At 37.1% G+C, this 25382-nt stretch overlaps 1 long non-coding RNA gene and 1 other non-coding gene across 3 annotated transcripts in view; one reads left to right on the plus strand and one right to left on the minus strand.

Annotated features, from left to right (window-relative positions):
- LOC124630372 overlaps positions 1–23603 on the minus strand; it is a 39174-nt gene extending 15571 nt beyond the window's left edge. For both annotated transcript variants that reach the window (XR_006984418.1, XR_006984417.1), the window contains exons 1-2: positions 23279–23603; positions 5051–5176 (exon numbers count right to left, since the gene is read on the minus strand). This is a non-coding gene — a long non-coding RNA (uncharacterized LOC124630372). The remainder of the gene's footprint in view (positions 1–5050; positions 5177–23278) is intronic.
- Positions 20221–20292, plus strand: Trnam-cau. Its single transcript has one exon. It is a non-coding gene; the product is annotated as a tRNA-Met (tRNA).
- Positions 23604–25382: the final 1779 nt, after the last annotated feature.

The following is a 25382-nucleotide window of genomic DNA, read 5'->3' on the forward strand; positions in this document are numbered from 1 at the left end:
ATGTATTTTTAATTTTGTAACGATTTTTTTGTCAGTCATACATTATGTATGTCGTGTCAAAGGGACGGAGTGTTAATGTGTTCTGTTTTAGAATGTTTTCCGATACATTTTAATGTCGAGATTTTATCTTGACGTTCTACGCCAAAAAACTTCTGCTTTAAATAGGAATTTCAGATTTTATTCAAATTATTAAATCTATTGTTGTTTGTGACAGCAAGTAATTGAATACAGAATTATTCAGGTTTGTATTTATATTTGTGTATGCATTCAAAATAATATAGCAACATCACTGTAAAGCAGTTACTAACATGAATTTAGTAGTATAAATAAACACATTAACTTATTTAACTATGTAGACTTAGGTACGGTATATGTATTTTAGCATCTGAATTTACTAAATCTACAACGTAAATAATCAACTTTACTCAAACCCTACCTTTCAATTCTCAAAATATCTACTAAAGGAATACTCATAATCTTGGATCAGATATATACAGTAGGTATATGTTGAATCAACCTTAGGTCGTACTTCAGATGTTGGTACATAAGGCCAGATATCTCAGGGTGTAAACAACCCTTTTAAATAGTTTACTGTGAGGAGGGCGCGGGGGTGAGGTGCGGTGTAAGAGGGGGAGGTAAGAGGGACGGCCCAGCTAAATATCTTTTAGTATCTGCAAAACGTCTAATTTAGTAGCGAGGCTTTGATGTTGTCTCTTGGATTTCAGGTGGCGTGGAGATGCATTGTGATAATATTGTTTTGAAAAGAAAAAATAGCTGAGTTGTGAAAACCTTCTCTGTATGAGTTTAATGAAAAGAGATTCGTAGATATCAACATCAACCTAAAACTAACATAAAAGACTTTAAGCTGTATTGTAATAGGCAGTCACTGTTGTATACAAGCAGCCTATAGGTAGTAGGTAATCTTATTTACTAAGATAATGCGTTAAAGCCAGGCAAAATAACACACTAGTTTTTTGAATCGAGAATAAAACAACATACCATACATACATACAAGCTGTTGATTTGCGTCCGTGCCATAGTCAAGGACGTAATTATGCTCATGATTCTAGACCCAAATCAACAAAAAAATTGGTACGTAATTTTTTTGAAATTATTTTTTTCGGAATTCCGGCAATGTCATCTAGCCGTATTTAAACTTGCCGCGTGTGTTACTGGCCTTATAACCGTGCTGCTCCCTCACACAAACGCAAACACAAAGCATACGCAACGATTATTTATAAATTTCATTCATAAAATTGGATTACTTCCGAAATACTACGACATTACAATGACAAAAAAGGCAGTGCATATTAGCTATTTGCCGTCTACTGTAATTCCAATCGATTATTTACGTATTTTATGTCCTCCTCCTGAAGTATATCACAAATGCAAATCAACACCTTGTATAGACTTAGGAAAAATACCTATATGTACCTAGTGGTTGTGAAATTTCACCTCAAAGTGCTGTAAGAGCCGACAACATCAATACCCAGTAGAACCAAGCACCCAAATTATATTTTAGTGCTAACAACGACTCCATACATCCCACAATTCTCCCGGTTGTGTAGACACGGTCCCAAGAGAGCGTCCTCTCGCTTACTTATCCATCTCTATCTGATCAACGTCCTCGACAGATTTCAACGTGCCTATACACAACTATACAGATAGGTGTACTATACAGGTGACTTCACTATACAAGTGACGGTACTACATGTTCAATGTTCACACTCAACACTGTGATAGTTAATAGTGACTTCGTGGGGTTTGACGCGGGATTTTGAAGTCGGTTTCTTGATGTTAATGGTATGATAATGATATGTTTATAGTGTAGCTGTAAATGTGATATAAATTAGGTAAAGGGGTAAATGTCATAAATTGCATAATTGCTTAAAACAAAGTCTAAGTTTTCTTTTGGTTAAAATTAGGCTAAAATAGATTTTTATTCAAGACATATTAATTGCCAATCTGCAGAAGGTTAAGTTGCACGGGACTAACTAAACAGCTTAAGATCCTATGTTTGATACGTATAAATTATCAAGATATGTAACTTGATATTTTCAATCAAATTAACTCACTTTTTACTACTTTTTGAGTATTCTACATAAAGTTATACTGGACTTGAATTAGTTGAAGAAGTAAACCACCACATATCACAGTCTTCACCATTACGTATGTAACAGTACGTTGCTGGTAGCGCTAATTATTCCCACTTGTAACCATAAATACAGTAATTAAGTCTGGCGGGTAAGTGTTGCGTATGTTGTGGCGAGCTGGTTAGTCAAGTGTTTGTTACTGGAGTTTAGGAGATGAGGAACAGCATGTTTTCATGTTATATGTCGCTGGGATTTATGGCTTATTGTTAAGATTAACTCTAATTGCAATTTTGTGGATGTGAAAACTGGTTTGCTTGAGCTTTTCAAAGGGGCACTTGCAAAGGAATTTTTTGCAGTTCAAGTTGAAGCTACTGAACTGATTCCTAGATATTTTTACTGACTTTCCAAAAAGAAGAAGGATGTCAGTTCGTCAGAATCTGAGTTTGTCGGATTTTTTTAATGAAGATAGGTATATTACCTATTGAAACTTAAGACTACATCATTATTCTTGAGAGTTTTCCTCCCAAGTTCTTCTTTCACGAATCACGTTGTACTGTGGCAACTGTGAAATAGCTGGCATTTAATACAGAACATAGTTATGATAGTCGTAGAAATAGTGATGTTATGTGAGTAAACATTAATTGTTTTGCCACCGTTACTAACGTTTAGTTTGTTTGTGTGCACTGTTGTTTTTAGACAGAGCGTTTGTGTTGAAATATAACGCTGTTTTTGATCTATGTGGGACAAGTTTTCAGTTTAAATTATTGTTATTATTGCTTAAAATCATCCACGTAGGCTGTTTAGGCTGAAGCATTATATTTATTTGCACTCAGAAATAATTTTGTGTATATTAGTTACACAATCAAAAAATGTACATACCCAATTACCAATCTGGAAGTCGAACCCAAATCACGCAAAGTAGGACGACCTGTCAGCCAATGAGACAAATCAAATCAAATCATTTATTTCATGTAGGCCTTTACAAGCACTTATGCACGTCAAAATTATAAATAAGTTTGATTCTAGTTGTCCATTCCAAAAGTAGCTTCCTATGGAGAAGAACGGGCAAGAAACTCCATGGTTACTCTTTTTAAAAACATAATAGGTGTTACAACTTGTATGTATTGATACATACGATAATACGACAGTTTTAATACCTAGGTATTTGTTTTTAATTCTGAAATTTCAATTCAGGAATATTCGTTATTTATTAGTTTCAGAAACGCGATTTTATGAAGTACATACAGTCAACACTCAACACTCACGCTCAATCCTATGTAGACTGAGCAGAGAGACTCTCGACAGTCACCACTGGTTGGCAGACAGGGGTTGCTGCTGAGTACCAAAGGAGGTACTGCTTGAAGGGTGACGTTTTACGGCGTAATGGAGCGATTGAAGTTGTCTTTGTAAAGCACTTAAGTATGGTTGTACCACTACCTTTAAGAAACTCTATTGTCTTATAAAGCATTGGGCGAAAACTAAACGAAAAGGTGTAACAAAATAACATTGGCAACTGTTGCCAAGTTCTAAGTTCTGTGAGTTATATTTTAAAACTTCCCAGTACCTTATAATAAACCTGACAAGTTGTTGTTTTGTAATAACAAACAATGATAATCTATAGGTCCATCGACTTAGTTCACGAACTGTAGCAGTTTCTCTCTTAATATTATTTATGTCTGCGATTCGTAACTTCTTTCAACTCGTAGACTATGAAAATTATCGTTGTTCTAAAACAATGTCTCTGTTCCGACCGCGACCCAAACTTCCCTCTACACTGAGATTAAGAATTATTACCTCTTATCTGAGGCTGAGTCGACAACTCGTCGGCTATTCGCGCGCACTGCCTCGCACCCGATATCTCTGAGAAATTATTTCGACAAACTTTACCTAACGGTTGAACACCCCGCCACAACCCATTACATACCACACCAAACTCATCTTTACAAATACGATTATAGAGCTTAATTTACATTGTACATCACGCGGCTTTCGAGACACGTGATTAACGAAAAGCGGGAAACTGGGAAATCATTTGTAAATTTCCGAAAGGGACAGGTGACGTGATATTATGCAAATGGGGAGCGCGTGCGAGCGAGACGCAAGCACTGCTGAAGTTCAGCCGAACAGACGCGTCTCCGGACAGAATTTATTCGCGGATGAAACGATTTATTACAAAAGCGTTGAGTACGTACTCACAATTAATTACACTAAGTTTTGCTTTCATTTTGTGCGTTACTTGGGCGAGTCCGAGGGATTTTCCTTGTCGTGTCGAGATATCGGCGGTTTTTATTACATCCTCGACAAAGGGGATTTCGGAGGTGGATATTTATGACAAGTTTGCAGCGCTTTATTTTTCTTTATTTTTGTTATTTTTTGTGTATGAAATATTTGTAGGATGCTGGATGCTTGTTGAGTCAGGCATTAAGCTAGGTTATCGTCGCGACGTGATCGACTTGAGCTCGATATGTTTCAATATATTGCTGTTTTGTCGGCTCCAATACATAAGGAGGCTGTTTATTTATATTTAGGAGATTAGGTAATTGTGAGCGCCGCTCATGTCGTCTGTTACATGAATCTTGTTCGACATAGTTATGACCTAAGCTTAGCAAATTAACTGTTTGACTGTTTCGAATTATCTTTCGGACTATAACTTGTAGCCTGAAAGATGAATGTGGACTAAGGCAATTTGATAAAAAAGAGGAGTACATAGGATTGTAAGAATTGTTTAGATAGCTTTCCTGTAAAATAATCTGAAGGATGATGATTAAGGAATTTACTGAACTATGGGTAGCGGCTGGTAGATAACACATTTGGTTCAGTAGTTATGTAGCTATGGCTTTGCATGTCACGGATTCGATTCCCGAAGTTAGTCAGGATATTTGGTACCTGGTCAAGTTCTTATGGTCTAGATAGTTGAAAACCTAAACAAAATAGCCTATAATATCATCGGTCATTACCCCGGCAAGGCGATATCGTGCGCCGACATCCGGTTCCGGCGTGCGGCGCCACGGTCCACTTCCGGTGTCCTCGGGCAGCGTGACGTCAGTGCCGGTGCGCGTGTTACGCACTTCCGCCGCAAGTAGCTGTAAATAACAGGCTCGGTTTCAGGAATTTGCTGAAGGATAGGCTTTCTAAGAATGTCAGTGATACGGACGTAGCTTGGTGGTACTGTATGGGCTCAAACAACTTAGTGTGCCAAATTTAAAATGGTATCATTTATATATGAAGCGTTATGTAGAAGTTGGTATACAGGTATGTAAACAATAGAAGAGAAATCTTCAATCTTATTGTTTTCAAGAGGACAATATACTCTGCACTCTGAAATTGCTACTGATTATTTTTCCGACCCAAATATCGACCAATAGAATTGCACCATTCGACGTCACGTGGTACAACCTACATGGTATTATACTGAAAATTTTTTGAATATTTTCTCTGGTCGTTGCTACGTCAAACTGACAGGTTGTGGCCGACATTTGGGACGGAAAAATAATCTCCCGAATACCACACGAGCTTCATAATTATCTGGCATTTCCCTCAAGGTTCCCTGCAAACAAATAAAGTCGTCAAGTTTTTCAGGTGATAACATTATAAGTGATTAATTATGGAAAAACGAAAAAAGAAAACTCAAACACAGACATCCCTTTAGAAACATCAAAACCATACAGTTCAGTAAACTACAATCTCCCTTTGAGCGAAAGATCATTTATTACGATCCGGAGTCGGCAACTAACGTAATACACCTGGTGGAAAAACTGCCGGAATTGGGCCAGCCAGTGCAGTTACCCGAAGTGTCTGTTCGTTTGTTTTGAGAAGTTTTTGGGGATATGTTGGGCTTTTGAAGCTGTTTGATGTTAACCAAAGTTAACCAAACGATAACTGAAAGGATTTGAATCAGGTCTTCGATGAGAATACACTTAAAGAAATAATCTACGCTTTTTAAATTCGTAATTAAAATTGATATAAATTTTCAAGAACGCTGGTTATTTAAGAAAACAGATTTTCCTAAAATTAAGCCATCAATCCCTTTTCTCTCGACTGATTTAAATCCAACAAAGTACGTCGCGTTTTTCTTCATAAAAATGCCTTAGACTAGCGTTCACGCACGAGTTACTCTGAGTTTATCTCACCCGCGGGGGAGATAACACAAGACGCGACGATACGCCATCATTCCGCCATGACATCTGATAAAACATCGAATTACAACCCACTATGCATCCCTCAAACGTCCATGAAAATTAATAGCACATCAATATCCAATAACTTAAGGTTGCGCTACCAATATTTCCCTCACCGCCGCAACCTCAAAGAAACTCTAAAATATGAATACATAAATCATTTGGTTATGAAGCGGGCGCTAGTTGCTGAGGTTTCAGTACACAGATCGCACAAATATCGCTACTACGTAAACGACTGTGCACGGAGAAAGTGTAACGGAGGGTGGGTGCATCCGATGAATATGTATGAGGGAGGGGCGGAGGCCGGGAGCCGCCGGGGGAGGGGGACGTCCGCGTGTAAATGGAAATTTCAAATAAAAATACCTCAAATATTAACATGAGCCCGATTCGTGTTGTTCCGCGTGTTTTTGCGCGGCCGCCCCGGACGGGACACGTATGATAACACGCCCGCAATAAAACCAACGTTTTTAGCGGAGATTCGTTTTTTGAATTATTGTACGCCTGATTCGTTGGGGCGGGATTTTGTAATGAGTTGACGTCGCTGGAGTCGCGTATGTACGCTGTGATTGGTATCATTCATTTTTAGGAATTTGCTTTGAATTAAGAACATCCCAAACTGTTTGCACTTGGTTCAGTAAACGGCAGTCACCATTACCTCTTGAGTTTATCTGATTTTCTGTGAATTTAATATCCCACAATGAGCGAATTATGATTTTTTTTCTATCCTGCATTTTCCTATATTTTCTTTCTTAATCCTTTCAAGGGCTCGAGTGCAGGAGTAGGTCAGGAGTACAGCACAGCGGTTGATACCGCGAGCTCGTATGAATAACGCATTAGATTTGAACTTCACCGAGCGTGGGGCGAACAATGTACGGTAGTAGCAAAGTCTTCGGTGTATGGAAGGTTCATCAGACAGTCACTTGAAGTAGGACTTAATTGATGAAACTTGATGATGATTGAAGATTGATGAATTGTTCATAACATAATGATAATTTTCCTTAGTCAAGAAAAGGTATTTAAACTTCGCCAATCAGTCAGCATTTAAAGCCTATCTCAAACCTGCCCTGAAGTCTAGTATAAAGCAAACCTTAGCTTCATGCTTATGAACATGACCAGTCACTCGATGGGCATCAGGGTCATCTAGATTTTAAGGTACATCATTCCTGATGGAAAACCTAACTGCAGCTTTCTCTACTTGGGTTTTGAAGCCTGGTTCTCTTCAAGAGCACTGTACTTCTTATAGGACAGGTCTACTTAGGTCTATATCCTAAGGTTTAACGTAAGGCATTCTGTGATTTATTTGAAACAGTAACTCTACCAAAAATGCAATCAATTTCCCAAGAAAAGTTTTCCCTTTTCTCCAACTTTGTGTTACCATTATGTCACAGGTAATTGTTAAGCCTTATGCCTCGTCGGAGAATATGTTATTTATTGCAGTAGGTCAGGAGTAAGCAGTGCCGATTCGCGCGCCCTATGAATAAGGCATTAGGTTCGAGTCCGCGATGGTGCACGGGGGACGAATTGCTAAGCCAACGTTTACGTGTATCATCATGTGGGATTGTACATGTTTTTGGTGGAAATATAATATGATGATTTGTTTGGATTTTAGAATCGAAAATTTATTTTGTTAAAGTAATCTCCAACTTAGGTCTTATCTGTAATCTGTATTAGGCAAAGCTCTTATAAGAATTTTTCAAAATAATGAAAGCAATACGTCGTTTACACACTACAAAACGCGAAAACTGTACCTAAAGCTATGTACACTTATTTTTAGACCAATTTTTCTACAAGAATTTTGTATAAAAAGTTTTTTTTTGCCGTGCCTATATCATTAACAATTTCGACAAATAACAAAATTCTAAATTAATTGTGTTTAGCGATATAATCAGATTTCAACACATTCGGATGCCGTGACTTCATTAACCATTTTAGCGGGTACCTACTAATTGTTCTACTTTATTTACATTTACCAAAATACCTCTTTTATGAAAGGCATTACTGACGGTTTAAATATGCGAGAGATTAAATTGTTTCAAAAATAACTCGCTAAGTATGCTGTAAAATAAATTATTTTAATTTGTTTATGTAAATAACTATTATGTTGCCTATTTATTTATTTTCATGTCCTCTTTGAAAAAGAGGAATTGTCAATTTTATATTTTTCCATTGAAACATGAAACTTTTATTAACTTTGTAGGGACAATTTTCTGTCTCCATGACAGTACTTTCTATTTTTCGACAGAAGTATCAAAACCCAAACCCCTTACATATGAATACATAATCAACACGACAATAGGTACCTCTATTTACCACAGACTACACATCAATTATCTACACAGACCTCGCAGCTCCATGCTAGACGCGACACTTTTTTACATGCGAGCGTGTGTTTTATTACCGGAACGGATCTCAAGTACGCCTGTAAGCTATCGACCCTTGTTTCGAGGGCTCTTCTAGATGTTCTTTAGCCGTCGCGGTTTTTTGTCGAAGAATTTTGTGATTAACGATCAGTTGATGGGAACGAGGCTGAGTGAGGAAACGTGTGCTGTTTGAATATGTACTAGGATTATGTTATCTTGATAAAACACTGTTCTTCTTGTCTTGAGTGTCGTGGGTTCATTCAATGTTTTTGCATTGACTGTGAAAGGGACTTAGATGCAACTGGTCTTGCCTCTGAGTCACTTTTTCAACTCACGTGTTCGTTTGGGTTCTGAATAGACACACTCACATTAGTTTGTGAGTGTCAGTGTCTTTATATTTATAACGAAAATAACCATTAGCAAAAAAACTTGTATATTCTCACTCTTTATTCCAAAGATTCTTCTTCTGATACGAGATCGTTAACTGAACAGTAAAAACCGATGTCAAAGGTATACAAGCACCGCGGCGTTTCAGCATTTTCCCTCGAGACTCTCGTATGAAATTACGTATGTATGTTCAACAGAAGAGTTTTAAGTTACCCCACATTTCACCATTTATTGTCAAGGGACTTTTAATTTTGCAATTTGTTGCTCTGACACCCCTGTGGCGGACAGACAGACGGACAGATGGATGCTGTGACGTATGGAGATTTTATATTAAGATAACGTTCTATAGAGTTGTCTATTGTGCTGGGGTGCCAGATTGAGGTGTTGGATGTTCACGGTTCAGAGACTATTGAGTTGGATTTTAATTTGGAATTAGACGATTAAAGATAACGGATAAAAAATGTTTTTTGCGGTTTGAATTCGCACACTTATTTATTTGATGTCATAATCATTTTTAAAGATTTTACTGAATGTCTCTCATGTCTTTTACATAACACGTGTTCTTTGGTAGGTATTATTTTAACCTTAAAATGTAAGGTTTAATTAAGTATAGATTATTCAGGGGCTCGAAAAATGTTGCTCTTTTAACACCAATTCCAATTTCCTTTTACCAAGATCGTATTAACGAAAACGAGGCAAAAGCCATTAACTACACACATAGGTAAACAAGCTTATGCAAATAGCAGCCGATGCACGTTGCAACACAAAGTACGGCGAATTTATCTTTTTATCTACAATTAGGATTTTGTCACCTCCCCTAGAGGGGACGAGGACGAGGGACCATCAAAGGCCGTCCTCATTATGCGACGTTATTGAGTTATCAAACGCCACGGAGGGAGATTAGTTCATACTTCCATACACAAATCCTATCATACAAGCTGACGCCTTTGCAAGCGTCATGACGGTCTACCGCAAAACATTTGTACTGGGAAGACCTTCAAACTTTATTGTGTAACCAAAATTCAACTTTAAACTTGTTGTAATAAAGTTCACTATTAAAATTCTAGTCACCCTATGTGACAATTTCACAGCTGATGGTAACTCAACTTTATAGCAATTTTGATAAAGGTGTGTTTTCTTTGTGGTTGTAATGTGTGAGTGTGTAGTTTCCCCACGGTCCACACATAGAGAGTTAACAAGGAAGTTGCCAGCCTGTTATTTGTCAATGCAAAGGGATAATTTGGGCCCTTAGTTTAAAGCGACCGATAATGAGATGCGTATTCTATTATTTTTCCCTCTTTACTTTGTTATTTGGTTGATAGTTTATTAAGTTGCTTTTTGAAATTGGTTTCTGTTGTGGTTTTGGAGTATTCGTGAACTTTTAGTTATATCGTATCCTGTACGTACTCGTTTATTACAAGTATTTATAATAAGCTATTCACTTTTTAATTTGGGTAAAGTTATTTAGCACTTCTTATTTTTTTCGTATAATTCAGTGTAATACATGCTTTGAGAAAGCTTTTCATCATCTGCCTGGGCTTTTCATTTATTTAGAACTAGCCGTTTTCCCGCGTTCGGAGTTACTGCGGGATAAAATATAGCCTATGTTACTCGCAAATAATATAGCTTTCTAATGGTGAAAGAATATTTAAAATCGGTCCCGTAGTTTTTGAGTTTATCCATTACAACCAAACAAACAAACAAAGTTTTCCTCTTTATAATATTAGTATAGATTATTACTTTCAAAAATTCAAAGTCTCTTTCAATTTCAGCAATGTCAATGCAAATAGGGATAAACTTCATGATTTCTCACAATCAACTTCAAAAACTTCACCAAAACATAATGAACACCTAAAACAAACCCCTATTAATTACCCCACAAAATCAATTAACAATCACAAAAGTACAAACGTAAATCATAAACCGTCAGAAACGCAATTAACACTAGCTGGCAACCCTCCCGCCGCCGCATTGGACGCGGGGCCTCACAGACCCCGTGCAAATTTCAAATTGAGATTCGTTCATATCCTACGTACCTAATACCTACGGAGCCTACGAGGGCGAATGATTCGTTAGGAGTCACTGAAGCGTTCACTCGTGAACAGGGTCGGGTATATGCGTACCTGCTATGTGCACTGATAGTAAATATTTGCATACATATCAACGTGGAGTGTTTTAGGGTTGACGTTGTAAAGATGAATTGTATTGACGTTGTTTTGATGAGTGCGCATTGTGTGCTGTGTTGCTTTTTGTTTGATTTCACAGTTTTGGAGGATTTTATGGTCAGGGTAGGGTGGGGTTGTGGTAAGGGATTTTTATGGTCAAAAAACTTACATTTGTTTAGGTATCTGGAATCTTTTTCTTCAAAACAGACATTATACTTTCCAGTTAGTGATTATAATATTCTCTTCTGTTCTACAATGTGTTGGTTGTATCACGATTGCGTGTCACAGTTCTGCGTAAACAGAAAGTCATAAATAGTGGGGTCGCGAAATATAATATTTCGTCGGATTTTGCGTGATACAGTAACACCCTCCCTACTGAAATCCGATCCGCGAATTCTCTTGGTAATTAACTACCAATTTCATTTCTTGATGCATTTTTAAAAGCGTCCGACGGCTTTTTAATGGTTATTTTATGGTGACGGATCGCTTATTAAGTTTTTATGGCGGCTGCAGTGACAGATGGGATGTAGTTTGACACCAGATTTGAGGGTTCCTTGGTCGGCAGTGAAGTGACGCGGAATGGTAGTCGCTACTGTACAAGTTATAGCATTTTAATGTCGTGTTGAAATGTCCTTTCATTATTGTTTGTTGATTTATCTCGATCCTTTGTAATTATGGACTCTCTAATGCTCCAAATCCTAACAACTCCTTTACTACATTATATAATGACGACTAGAGCACATATGGACTTGTTTATATTATCTCATATAACAACACACAAGCTGACGTAACCTTATTAGCTAATAAGAAAACAGCCAATAATCTCCGATACGTCTATATAACAATAATAAACGACGGCATTAACCCGGCTATTCACATATTACATTATCATTCTCCCCAAGGACAGAGAAAATTAAAACAGATGATCTAGCGGAACAGTCGACGCTGCGCCATAATTAAAAAGATAAGGAATATTTTCCTTTCAGAGCGTTATGGAGGAAAACCCCTTCTATGGTGGAGCCGGGCGAGCCCCGCGCAGGGACCGGTTAACCGGTTAGAGCCCCCCGGAGACCACACACCGAATCGGTTGCGCACAACGCTGATTAAGTAAACTAAGATAACACAGCCAATATAGTGAAACGTCAAAAGTCAACAAGGGCGCTGGATGTAGCGCTAAGTTGATTTGGTCGTATTCTCAAGGGTTGTAAGAGTATTGTTATCTCAGACGGCTACTGTTTGCGATGATTGGATTGGCTCTCCAGATGAGTGCTTCATTGTTTGACTCATTGTTTGTCTTGGACGGGTTATCGGATCGTTTCAACTCACTGTTTTAGATGGACCGTCTCTTTTTGCTATTGATTGTCTGGAAACCTTAGCAAATTCAAAACAAAGTGAATATCTTCATAGAAGAATCTACATAGTCGTATATCAGAAACGAGCACTTTAAAACTATGAGCCTCAGCATTACAATATCCATTCCTTTACACTCCTTAATCCAAAAATGAGTGTGTAAACACGGCTCCGGAATATCGATGTGGGAAGTGCACGTGGAGACGCAGTCAGCAGTACCTGCTCACTTAGTATGCAGCCCGGGTGCCGGCGTATTGATTGCCGCCCGCCCGGCACCACTCGTAGGGCGGCCTTTTCCAAAACAATACGAACAAGTAATGATTTTTTCCCGTACTCAGTTTTGTTTTTGATGTCCAAGACGTGCTGCAGACCGTTTAGATAACTGTACACTTGTTTGGAAATTTTGGGACGATTCGATTCGCCGATTTGATTATTTGATCCGATTTGGAGCTATTGTTTTCTGTATTTGGAGAAAATAATAATAATTTAGATGTTTAAAACATCTTTTCTTTACTTACCAAGTGAAAGGTCGAAGTGAATACGTTTTTATCAAACCATATAATGGAAAACCCGAGTGCAAGTTATTGGTTTCTATGAAATCGGTGATGCAATGTTGTGTTCTATAACAACTCACATTTAGTCGTATATGTGCATTGTTTGAAATCAAAGCTTTCACTAATGGCACATTTACACCTAATACCTAAGTATTTTGTCCAGTTTCAGAGTGAACAAAATATATTAAGATGTAGGCATATGACCTGATGAAATAATAAAACTCAAAATGTCAAACTAAACAAATTGCTTGTAAACATGTAACTTGGCACATTATTTAAAAAGACTGCATTTTGGTACTTACAATACTCGCTGAAGTGTGTAGCGGGAAGAGGATAAGTTATTCAAAGTTGCGCCATGTAAAGCGTCGTTGTAAATTTTCTCAAAGACATTCCTTGATCTGATATTGTGAAGTGAAGGGGTCGCTTTGACCCGAGGCGGAATTTCAAGGGTTATTCGACACTGCATAGTGTAGTGCTAATGTACTACGTGACTGGGGACCTCGCCAAAGTTACAAAGTACCAACTATTTTAAGATTATATCGAGATATAAATTGGCCCCAATTGCTGATGCCAATTGAATCGTGAAACGTTATTAAGTTTTAAATGAATTGCTGGGAAAAGGAAAATTTTAAGTTATATTCGGGACCCATTTTCAAACATTTTGGTATTAATTTTTGTTCACTTTATTCCAGTTTAGTATCTACTAGTACACGACGCTTATTTTTTATCCCAAATCCATAGCATCATTTCGTCTATAGTTACCAACACTGTGAACACCTACACATAATTCACTTTAAAACTCCAAGAGCACAAAACGAATTTTACAACCACTTACATCAAAAACAACACTGAATATTTGAAATTCATCGATGTAAGTTTGATCTGGAAATGGCCTGTCTGATTTATTCACACAGTCGTATAAAGCCGTGAATTGACAATAACGTAATAATGCCGTGTGAACGATTATCTTTCTGCAGTAAATGTATCGTAAAAGACATAAGATTACGCCCACGCTTGTCCTGTGCTTTACATGTTATGTATTGACGTTGTTGCTAGGGTTCGTAGGTATTTCTAGAAATATTTATAAAGCTGAGAACATTATTTTTTATATGATAGAGACTTGGATTCGGGGAAGAAGTAATCTTAACTGATACTGTGACCAAAGTCTACACTAACCTCTTTGGTGAGTGAAAAGTTAATGTTAACCAAAGAGGTTATATAGTGTAGACGTAAACCACATTAACTTTTCTTCTTCTTAAAGTTAATGTAGTTTTTGAGAAAGTAAAGTAAAGTAAATAAAGTTGATAGATGTCGAGTTGTAACTTTCTGTATTAACAACTAACCAAACCTTGAAGTTTATGTCAAACGAAAGTTTTCACAGAAAACATTTTTGGAAACAACGAATTTGATATCGTAGATTTCCTGGAACACAGGTTTTGGATAACTTAAAAATTCTTTCTAATATCAGGTCAGTGTTGCTACAAGCTAAAAAATAAATCGATAGCACATTACCACAATAGGGTGAAAGCCCAGATTAGCGGACCTTATCCCCAATTTTATCTAAATACTGGCTATAATCCCAACGCGTACAATGGTGACAAAAATAATAAATATGGCCGTGGTACCGCCCACCGGCGCTCTAATAGTACCGGTTGTGTGTTTCAATATTTTCGTATTGGGGCCATTAATGAAGGGGCCGAAAAAGCGGAATAAACTAACCCGCCATTGATACGTAGGGTGATTGTGCCGAACGCCGTCCGTCTATAGTGTTTTATGATTTGTGCCATTGTGCACGTGATGAATTGCCTATATTTTGGGGCTTATTCATGGTTTATGGTTCCTGTCTGTCGCAAAACTTGTGACTGTTGCTTCTGTTAGTATCGAACGACAGGGTGGACGCCGTCAAGGATAGTGAAGGATACTTAGGTTACTTAAGCTTACTTAGTGCAACTTTGATGTTACGGTAAGAAACAAGGAAGGTATTTTGTGTGAAATAAATTATCATTTACCTATTTATAATGAACTAGCTTCTGCCAGCGACTTCGTCCGCGTTAGAGTCGGACTTTGTGCAAAGAGAGGAAGAAATAATAAACACCAGCTCCTCCAATTATCTAAATCTATGCGTACTTACTGCTTCTTTAAGTAATAAAATTTAAACTATTAATAATTTGTAATTTGAACGAATATTTAAACACAAAAATAACTAATAGGTACCAACCTATTTTATAAAATAACAACAAAAGAAAGTTAAAAATAAATTATTTAAAACCTAAAAGTCGCGCAATAAGGTTGAACGCTCTGAACGTCTATTCGCATCAATCGCACCAACAGCCAAATATTGTATGAAGCTCGCGCAGCCACCGCGCCGCGAGTCGCGTCGAGCGCGGCGACCGTTGCACAAAAATGATCCTTATAGCGTACGTGATTCAGTATTCGCGCGCGGTGGCTTATTACCGTTTTTCATGTATAACTTTGGTGTTTCTTTACCAATGTAAATCATTCTTTTTTTAATTAATAGATAATACTGTTAACTATGTTTAATTAGTGTGAGTGAGAGTGTTATAAACGAAATAGTAGACAAATATAATCAGAAAGCTCCGAACTGCTAAGCTACCGAGAGTTTTACGTGTTATTGTGAGTGAACCATAAAAGATAGACATATGCTGCCATGGGATATTTTTTACATAATTTTATGAAGAATATTTTCGTCGTACATGGTTTCTGTGTAGCTGTAACCATTAAGGCTGCACACGCGACGGAAGCTTAAAAAATGGAGTAACTTCTCCCGTTTTCCCAACATTTACCTTCACTGCTCTGCTCCTATTGATCGTAGCGTGATGGAAAGTATCCTATAACCTGCCCAGGAGTATGAAGAATATTTGTGCCAAGTTTCATTAAAATCCGTCCAGTAGTTTTTGTTTCCATAACGAACATACAGACAGACAGACAGACAGACAGACAGACAGACAAAAATTTTACTGATTGCATTTTTGGCATCAGTATCGATCACTAATCACCCTCTAATAGTTATTTTGGAAATATATTCAATGTACAGAATTGACCTCTCTACAGATTTATTATAAGTATAGATAATGTAAGCTCATCAGGTGAGAGATACTTAATATGTAGCTTTAATGTTTTTTTTTGTTATCATCCTTGCACTAAAATATTTTTATACGTAAGAGTGTAAGACAAGTCGTCGAAGTCGTGGTGGCCTAGTGGACAAAGAACCAACCTCTCGATTATGAGGGCGCGGGTTCGAATCCAGGTCAGGCAAGTACCAATGCAACTTTTCTAAGTTTGTATGTACTTTCTAAGTATATCTTAGACACCAATGGCTGATAAAAGGAAGGAAAACATCTTGAGGAAACCTGGACTATATAGTCTGAAATCACCAACCCGCATTGAGCAAGCGTGGTGATTAATGCTCAATCCTTCTCCGTGTGAGAGGAGGCCTGTGCCCAGCAGTGGGACGATAAAAAGGCTGTAACTGAGAGTGTAAGAGGTACCGACGTGGTTGCGTGGTTGTCGCCAGTCACTTTGCAAATATCTTTTATAGAGAAGAAAGAAAATATTCAACAAACGGAAAATTAAGAACTAATAATAGCACTACTATCCCACCACACTGAACACAAAATTAAACATTCTAACAAAACGTATCGTTACAATCAGAGGCAAAACAAAAAGCGAGTCACACCTCCCCTCCGCCTAATCTCCTAACAAAGCGTTGTTGGAACATTTTGGCGCGAAAATAATGAAGTGCACGTGTCCTCAGACCCTCGGATCCTGGGACCAGAGCACAATGGACGCGTGTCGATCGCTATCAAAGACCAAGGATCTGGGAGAACAAAACGCTGGATAAAACATTATGCTGAGTTATGGGAGCAGCATTGCGCTCTCATTGCCATTGGAAGTGCATCGTTAATTGAAGGCGTGGTCAGAGAATTGGTGTTGTCAAATTAGTTTATGGGATTGTTTTGGGTTTGTTTACAAGGGGTTTGTCCTAAATATAAATGTGGAAAACCAAATGTTTTCCCGGAAAATACCAAAGAGTTGAAATTCGTGGTAAGCACATACCAAATAGCAAATCAGTGAATGTAATCCTTGGGACTGCAATGATTGCAATACCTTCAGCATAATGTCATGTTTACAAACAGGGCTTAGTTTTGGGTCAATCGTCTAGCAAATAACCCCTTGGTAAAGAATCCAATGGATAGCCTGAAACTTTAATGAAAGAGTGGACGTTATAATTTATGGTACGAGACATTTTTAAGATCCATATGAAAACGACTGTAACTTTAAACGAAAATAAACAAAATCAGATATGCCAGCAGAAGAAAGGAAAGCTCATACGCATAAATAATCTGCTTGAATTATCCATATCTCTGCAAATATACGAGACGCCAGTAATTACAATTGCAAAGGTTGACGCGATGACAATGAGCACTATACCAGTACATAAAGAACTATCACTTATGGCTTTACAATAAGGTGTAAAGTTAAACGGAGACATAAAACAGTCAGCACAAATCACAACTGACAATATAATACATCCTACGCTTAATAAAACAATGAGGGACGATCAAAAGTAAAAACGAAACGAAAAAACCTGAGACACTGCACCCAAACATAAACGATCATGACTTGCATTCGAATCGCGAGCAATAAAATAATAATTATACACATGTGACTTATTAGCTGTACGTATTACAAATCATGTGAAAATAAAACATCGACTTCGTGGAGATTATTGCAATCAACAACTAACCTTAAGTTCTAGGTAAATGAGTACAAAATTGGGTGATGAAGTCTGGATTTATGACGTTTTAAGTTGATGGTCGAGGAAGTACGAACAAAACAACAAAAGATTTAACAATAGAAGTTCGTCGTATCATTTGTTAAACGTCCCTTTTGATGACGAACACTATTATTTTATGAATGATGCTGGGGTGATGGGGAAGTAAATACTGTGTTTTGTTTGATGAATATTACTTTCGGATTGTAGCCAGACCTACCGGCTCGGATAACGAGTCCATGTTTAGCTCTTGAAGATTCAGACAGATTTCAGGAATGTTCTTTTCTTCTTTCATTATGGTGTTTTCCAAAATAAATTAATGAAGCCTCTGGATCAAAATTAGAAAATTTTAATTTAACTTGCATCAAGATTTAACTCTGTTGGTTACATAGAAAACGAGTGAGCTTTCCATACATAAAGTTCACTATTATAATAATGTTACTAAACGCTTACAAAACTGATATGAAAAAACATGAAACAATTGGCGGAATTGCTGAAATAATTTATTAAAGTAGGGCAACATCGTCACACGCCGACCCCATTCATAAAGATTTTTTATTCTAAGTAGCAACACATAAGCCTATACGATAACTGAAGAATTTGCAAAGTATTCTTTATCTTGACGGAATAAGGTTTAGATTTCGGTGTTAATGAAGTTTGTATTAAGTTAGGGTGTCAAAAAGCAATGTCATTTGACTAAGGACACCTTAATGTTGAGTATTTAGTCAGAAGCAGAATGGTTGTATTGTGCGAGAGTAATGTATCGAAAAGTTTTAATTTTGGTTTATGGCTCGAGAGGAATGCACCCTCTTTAGTGTGGCAACCCTTTGCAGTGGCTGGTTGCATTTTTAGTAGAACCGTGGGTAATTTGTCACTTTTAATAAAACGTTGAGAGTGAGTAAATAAGGAAATAAAGAATAGGTAAAAGAACTTTATTTGAAGCGAAGAGTTGAATCAATTTTAATGATGCTTAGTCACCGTTCTCTGGGGGTAATAAAATAGTTTAAAATATCGGTTTTATAATCCCGTTATATGCCTAAATTTAGCTATTGTTTTGAGTAATATAATTACCTATATTAATATAGTTTTAGGTAAGTTGATCTTAGATAGAGAGATACCATTTCTTTAGGAACAGTTTCAGCAAGTGTTTAAGTCTTCTCGCGAGAAGTTCTAATATTGACAGGCAATTGTTTCCAACCATACCAATAGAAGTGTCACCTCACTCGCTAAAGACTGACACCCAACAAGATTAGCAGCTCAGCATCGCAGCAATAAAGTCGACACCCTAGCGTTACAGATTAACTGTTCTAATGCCATAAAGAACGCAGCAGCGCAGGCGACGCCGCGGGGCGTCTTTGTGGCGTTTTATTGGCGTCCACAGGGTCCCCGAGGTCTGAATAGTGGCCGACTATTATTGCTCTTACCCTAGCAAGGAGAAATGATATGCCATATTTGCTAATTCCCTCACTGGGGCAAGTCATTTGTACTAATAAGTACTTAAGAATATAGTTTGGGAAAGTGGGCGAAAAATGTTAGTGTCATATTACATAATATTAATCTCAAATAACACTTTGATTTCTGACACTTACGCGAATATCAGACATTTAAATAAAACTACTAATGTAATGTAATGTAGGGTAGCTGTTTGTAACTAATATATCAAGACGACCAACACCTTAGTCTGCCCGTGACCATGGATGCTGTAAAGGATCCGAAACGTCGGGATTAAATAATATTAATATAACGCGATAAAATCCGTAAAAGTAGTTTTATTTAAATCTCAAATAACACTTCCAAAAAAGTAATAATTTTGCAAGATTACCTAGTTGATCTAAGTAATACATAATGAATAGCTAAAAAAACTAATTTTTCATTGAATGTTTTTTAATGCTCCATAACTTAATAATTATGCAGCACTACACACATACGGGTACACTTTAATTTTTTTTTTCAAATTGAAGCATCCATAGTGACAATTTATGCGCATTCAGGTCCATTTCCCTGGAATAAGTGAGAATGCCCTACGGCCATGATACCACTCTGCCAACCCTACCCCGAAGTACACATCACTACCAATTCAAATATTTTTAAGTAGTTTTAAAACACTTCAAGTTTTTATAAGAGCCACTTGTATTTTTTGGCTTTTAACTTGCGAGAGTTGCCACTTTTAACATATTTTTTTTTATACATAAAAAAATCTTTTGTTGAGTAGTAAACAAATTACTATCATTCATAATCAGATAAGAATTTGATATCAACCGTCATCAAAAATTCAATCATAATGCGCGCGACTACGTCTTTTGGAACTCATACCGCTATTTCGAACATCTCCACAAGAAGCAGAGTGGCGCAGTGGAAGCGTGCTGGGCCCATAACCCAGAGGTCCGTGGATCGAAACCACGCTCTGCTAGAATTCTTTTTGCATTTCCATATATTTTTTTCTTACTATTTTGTATATTTAACTACAGTATGGTTGACTTGTTATGTTGTTTTTACATCTATTACGGCGCTGTGAAGCGGTATCACAAAGTTTGGTTTAAAAACAAAGGGACAAACACAAACAGCGGCGGACTGCGAGCGCGTTTGTTTTATCATGGGATATTGATAATTTATAGCACGTGCTCTTCCTCCGCTCGTACCGACAATGTTTTTTTAATTGTTCGCCTGCGGTGCTGCTTTCTGTTGCCCTTTTATATTTTAAAAAACAAGGTAAATAACATAGTTTTTCCGGCGGTTAGTGGAGTGTGAGCACAATGTTTTTGTACTGAAACACGGACAGTTGTATTTGTGTACAGCGCCATCTGTTGGCGTGAATAACAAGTTATTTAATTTTAGATTAACCTTGAGTTATTTTCAGATCTATTTTGAACAGCGTATGATGGATTGTTATTTTTCGCGTTAAGTCCGGTAATGACCGACACTTATTAATTTTGAACCCAAATAAAAATAGACACAGCGTTTCTTATGATTAATGAACTGTTAATGTTTTGATATTTATGCACATTACGGTTTTTGATATATCAGAAACCATAATGTATTTAGTTAAGTATGTGTAATTTAAATTCTAAACTCTCCTTAAATAATTGAATGAAAACGACTGAAAGGTGTACCTATGTCGTACTTATAACCACAGCTATACTTAATCTCAATATGACGACCTCGATGGCGCAATGGTCAGGTCACCATGCCGGACTGCCGAACCTGAGGTCCTGGGTTCGATTCCCGGTTCGGTCGACAGGTGTGTGATGAGCATGTTTGTTGGCCGTGGTCTGGGTGTTACAATATGTATTTATCAATATGTATATAATGTAGCTATATGTAGTTTATCCAGTTGTGTTGGCACCCATAACACAAGTTAATTAATAACTTACCATGGGGCTAACCGACCGTGTGTGAAAAATGTGTCCAGACATTATTTATAATATGTACCTAAGTATCAATCTACTAAATAAGTTGAACATAACGTGAGCGAACAAGACAAGCCGATGACTGACGCGGCACCCTCGCAACGTCATTACACTACCCTCCGTCGCATTATTATGTAGATTCCAATTTAAAACCACTTGTTATCTAGTTAGCTACGAAAAATACCTAACTACAGCCCCCAAATTAGCCGCCGGCAGCCTACTCTCACGTAACTAATCAATACCAATTGACAAACGAACCGTTCGACTGTCAAATTCTAGTTTTGACAGTAACAAAAGACTTTGCAAAGTTAATTCTGCAGCTGGGAAAATGAGGTTTGGGAATAGAATGTTCGTAATTTTTGGGGTGTGAGCGGTAAAGTTATGGTGGTAAACGTATAGCCGTAGGTGCGTAATAGGGGTCTTGTTATGGTAATCGTGCCCCGAGGCTGAGAAGCTGTGAGGGTTCTGCAGGATTCAATATTGGAGTGGTCATCGATTGGAGACCTAACGAACATCGGTTGGGAATGTTCTTGAGTTTCGCGTCATGGCTGTCGAGTGTCACGTCCCAATTCGTCACAATAGGCAATTCGATTGTCAGTTAAATTCTGCAAATGCTGTACTTGTATTGTGTGCATTGTTTTCAATCTAAAATGGCGTGCCAGTCGATGGGCATTTTTAGTTTAGCTATTAGTACTTATCGTACATTCTTAGTTTAAAGAAAAAGTTATTTAAGCTGATGACTCTGCCATTGCGCCTGACAGCCATTACATTTGGCATTAATTCAACTTATTATACCGCTATCACAGAAACTACTTAGCTTCTTAGATATTTCTTACACCGGGTGGTCTGCCACACCACAAAGTTTTTCAAAGATCCAAAACATAATTCCCGACAATAAATAATTTATAAATCTCTTGTTTAATTCTCTTACACAGTGCATTTCACCACGTCTCTCACATTGCTGTTTAATTAACAGACACGCTGCAATTTATTGCATTCATATGCTCGAACAGGTAGGTCACTGCTAAATGATTGCCAATAAATTTCACTCAAACCAAAATTAAAGAAAGTCAGTTGAATAATTGCTCAATTATTGTTGTTTGATGGTTATTAATGTCTTTACAATTTTGAATATACTGAAGTACTGGTATTAATTGGTTCTAGACGTCTAAATAATAAAAGGTCTGTTTATTTGTCAGTCGAGTCTAAATCTCGTCTCTGGAACGCATAAGATTGCAAACTATCTTGATCCGAACTATCTGAAATCTTGAAGATTAAGATACTTTGGTGCTGCTTCCTCAAATAACTCGATTCTTTTTCCACCTTTGATGATGAAATGGGGCGATCATAGTTTTGTATGCGCTATTAAACGTTAGTTTTACTTAATTTGAAAAGTAAAGAAAATAAACCCAGTTCAAAGCGTCAAGCTTTCAAGCGACATAGGCTCAGATTAGACAGACCAATAGAGAACTAAGATTGAAAAGGTTGATGATATTGTTATACGCAACAGTTTTAGACTATTTACCCATCATATCGCCCACTGTGTACTTAGGTACTTCTTCTAGCAAAATCGTTTAAAAATCCAAAGATAAGTACGATATTAGGATATAATATTGATATCGGAACGCGAACTGGGACGACGTCGTATCACGTACTCCATGACGCATACCGAATGCCATTCCCGCGACGTGATGAGGTCATTCTCTATGAGTTATCGCCTCCCGCTAAACACACATACCTCCGCTTTATTAAAATACCGCATCAAATCTAAATACTACCATTTCATGGTGTATAACCACCATCTCCACAGAGAAAGTGTGTCGGAGGCAGATTAAAACTCATCTACTTTGAATAACTAATTTGTCATTATAATAAAATTACTTCGTGACAGACTTATGATATGAAAACCAGAAGTTTTCTCATTCCATGTCAATCGCGCAGTAAGGCACAGTTCGATATCAAAGTTAACAACAACAATTATTTACTTACGATATGGAAATGGAACATGCACGCGATTGCTCCGTCCCCCTCCAACGTTATCTTCTGTCTCTTTCACATTTTGACAGATCGAAATATCAAGTGACACGTCACTTGTTACTTATCGTATGCTGTCATAACGACCGGGCAGAAGCGAACCAATCGTTGTCCTGCATCTACGCGCGCTTTTTGACAGATCAAATGTCACAGATTAAAAACTATAACACGTTCGCGCCTTTTTTGACAGTTCAGGTCACAGATTATCATAATAACAAATACACGTGTTAAGAAGGAGGTTTTATACAGCGATTATGTATTTTTAAACGTTTTATTTGCGAGAAACGTTAGAGAAGCAGCGAGTTCGCTGAAAGACGTGGCCGCACTGGCTGAATGTCGGCTTACTCTCGCTCGTTCAACTAAATTTTCAATTCAAACAGGGTCTTTATAAGGGTAGTGACGCTGTACAAAATTTACATATCGACGTAATAAACCAAGCGGGTGTCTGATTTAAATTCGGGACGTGGTATAAATGGAGCTTTTTGTTGTGTCGGAAAATCTTTAATTGTGACGTTGTTTGTGTAGCGAAAAAATATTACACGCTATTTGTACCGCGTGCTTCCTATTACTGTTTAATTATACGGTAAAAAGGTGATGTTTAACATTTTAACATTGTTGCAGTAATTTACTAAGACATTCTTGAATTGATACGTAAGATAACATCTTAAACTTCACACTAGAGAAGATACTTATTCGAATGGTAATTGAAAAGGCTTTTTCTATTTGTGTACACGTAAGAATCCATTACGTGTAATTATTTACATTATTATTTAAGTGACTTGTGAGAGATTGATTAAGCAGCGTTGAGCGGTCACTCAATATTTATTTAAGCGCACAAGTAGCCTCATTACACAAACATGTATGCCGGGGATTAGCATTTCGCTGCTTATTACGCGCCTTGAGACGCGGTCACTTAAACAGCCAGTCGCGGGTTGCAGTATTCAGTTTGATTAATGAATGAATTACTGTTGACCATTTTTTATGACCTGCAATGTTGATATGAAATAAAAGTGAACAACAATGCGTAGTAATCAAGTCTTGTCAGACAATGTAAAATCCTGAAAATATGCATTATGAGTAGGCAACATATTACTCAATTAAAGATCGAATACTGAAACGCCTAATATACTGTTCAAATATCATTTTATCTCTGACATACTTCTGTGAATATCTGCAAAAGAAATACTTTTAAGTGGAACTTGAGTAATGTTTGAGTATTTCGAGGCAAGCATAACTGTGCGTATGTTGCATCTTATGGTATTGTGGCATTAATTAAAAGAAAATATTTTCCGCTTGCAGTATAGCTTGAGGCTTAGCCACTTACAGTTGGCATGCGCGTACGCAGCTCGATCTTAATCACCGTTTTACACGTGTGACTATGAAAAATGATCCGCCGCTTAGTGAAAACTTTGCATATATTATAATTAATAAAACCGTAACTATAATTACTTTTAATTTGATACGTGCAAGTTATATTTTATGCTATCGGCACACTAATTAAATAAGTTATGTAAATCAACTGATTAGTTGTAGTAAATTCTATTAAAATTATTAATAAGACATTCATTTGATATGCTACTGCCTATGCTGATACGAGTTTGATATGCAGTCCCTTAATTATAAAAATATGGAATTTGAGTACATATTTTGGAAACTTTCTCAAGTTTTCCAAACCATACCTTGACCTACATTGCCATCTATGCCTTCCTTTTTTGTTGTTGTTTTTGAAATGTCGATATTCCACATTCAAATATTTTCATTTTTTTCTATTCTTCGTTTCTGTGACAAATTAAGTCATCAACACTCTTCAACACCCAACAGCAAACTAGTGTTGTCCAACAACGTAGAACAGTGGGCATTACGCATACAACATTAGCATGTCTGATGGCTTAATGAATAACGATTGATAATTTACGTATCACTATGCATCAGTCAGTTCTGTGTGATTAGCAGCCATTACTGACAATACCTTATTATTATTTTAATTATTTATTCATAATTCATCGTTTATATTGAAAGTGATAGCTTGTTTGTTTTATTGTTTTGTTAAGTGGTTGTT

This window comes from Helicoverpa zea, chromosome 5 (assembly GCF_022581195.2).
Source record: "Helicoverpa zea isolate HzStark_Cry1AcR chromosome 5, ilHelZeax1.1, whole genome shotgun sequence".
NCBI classification, from domain to species: domain Eukaryota; kingdom Metazoa; phylum Arthropoda; class Insecta; order Lepidoptera; family Noctuidae; genus Helicoverpa; species Helicoverpa zea.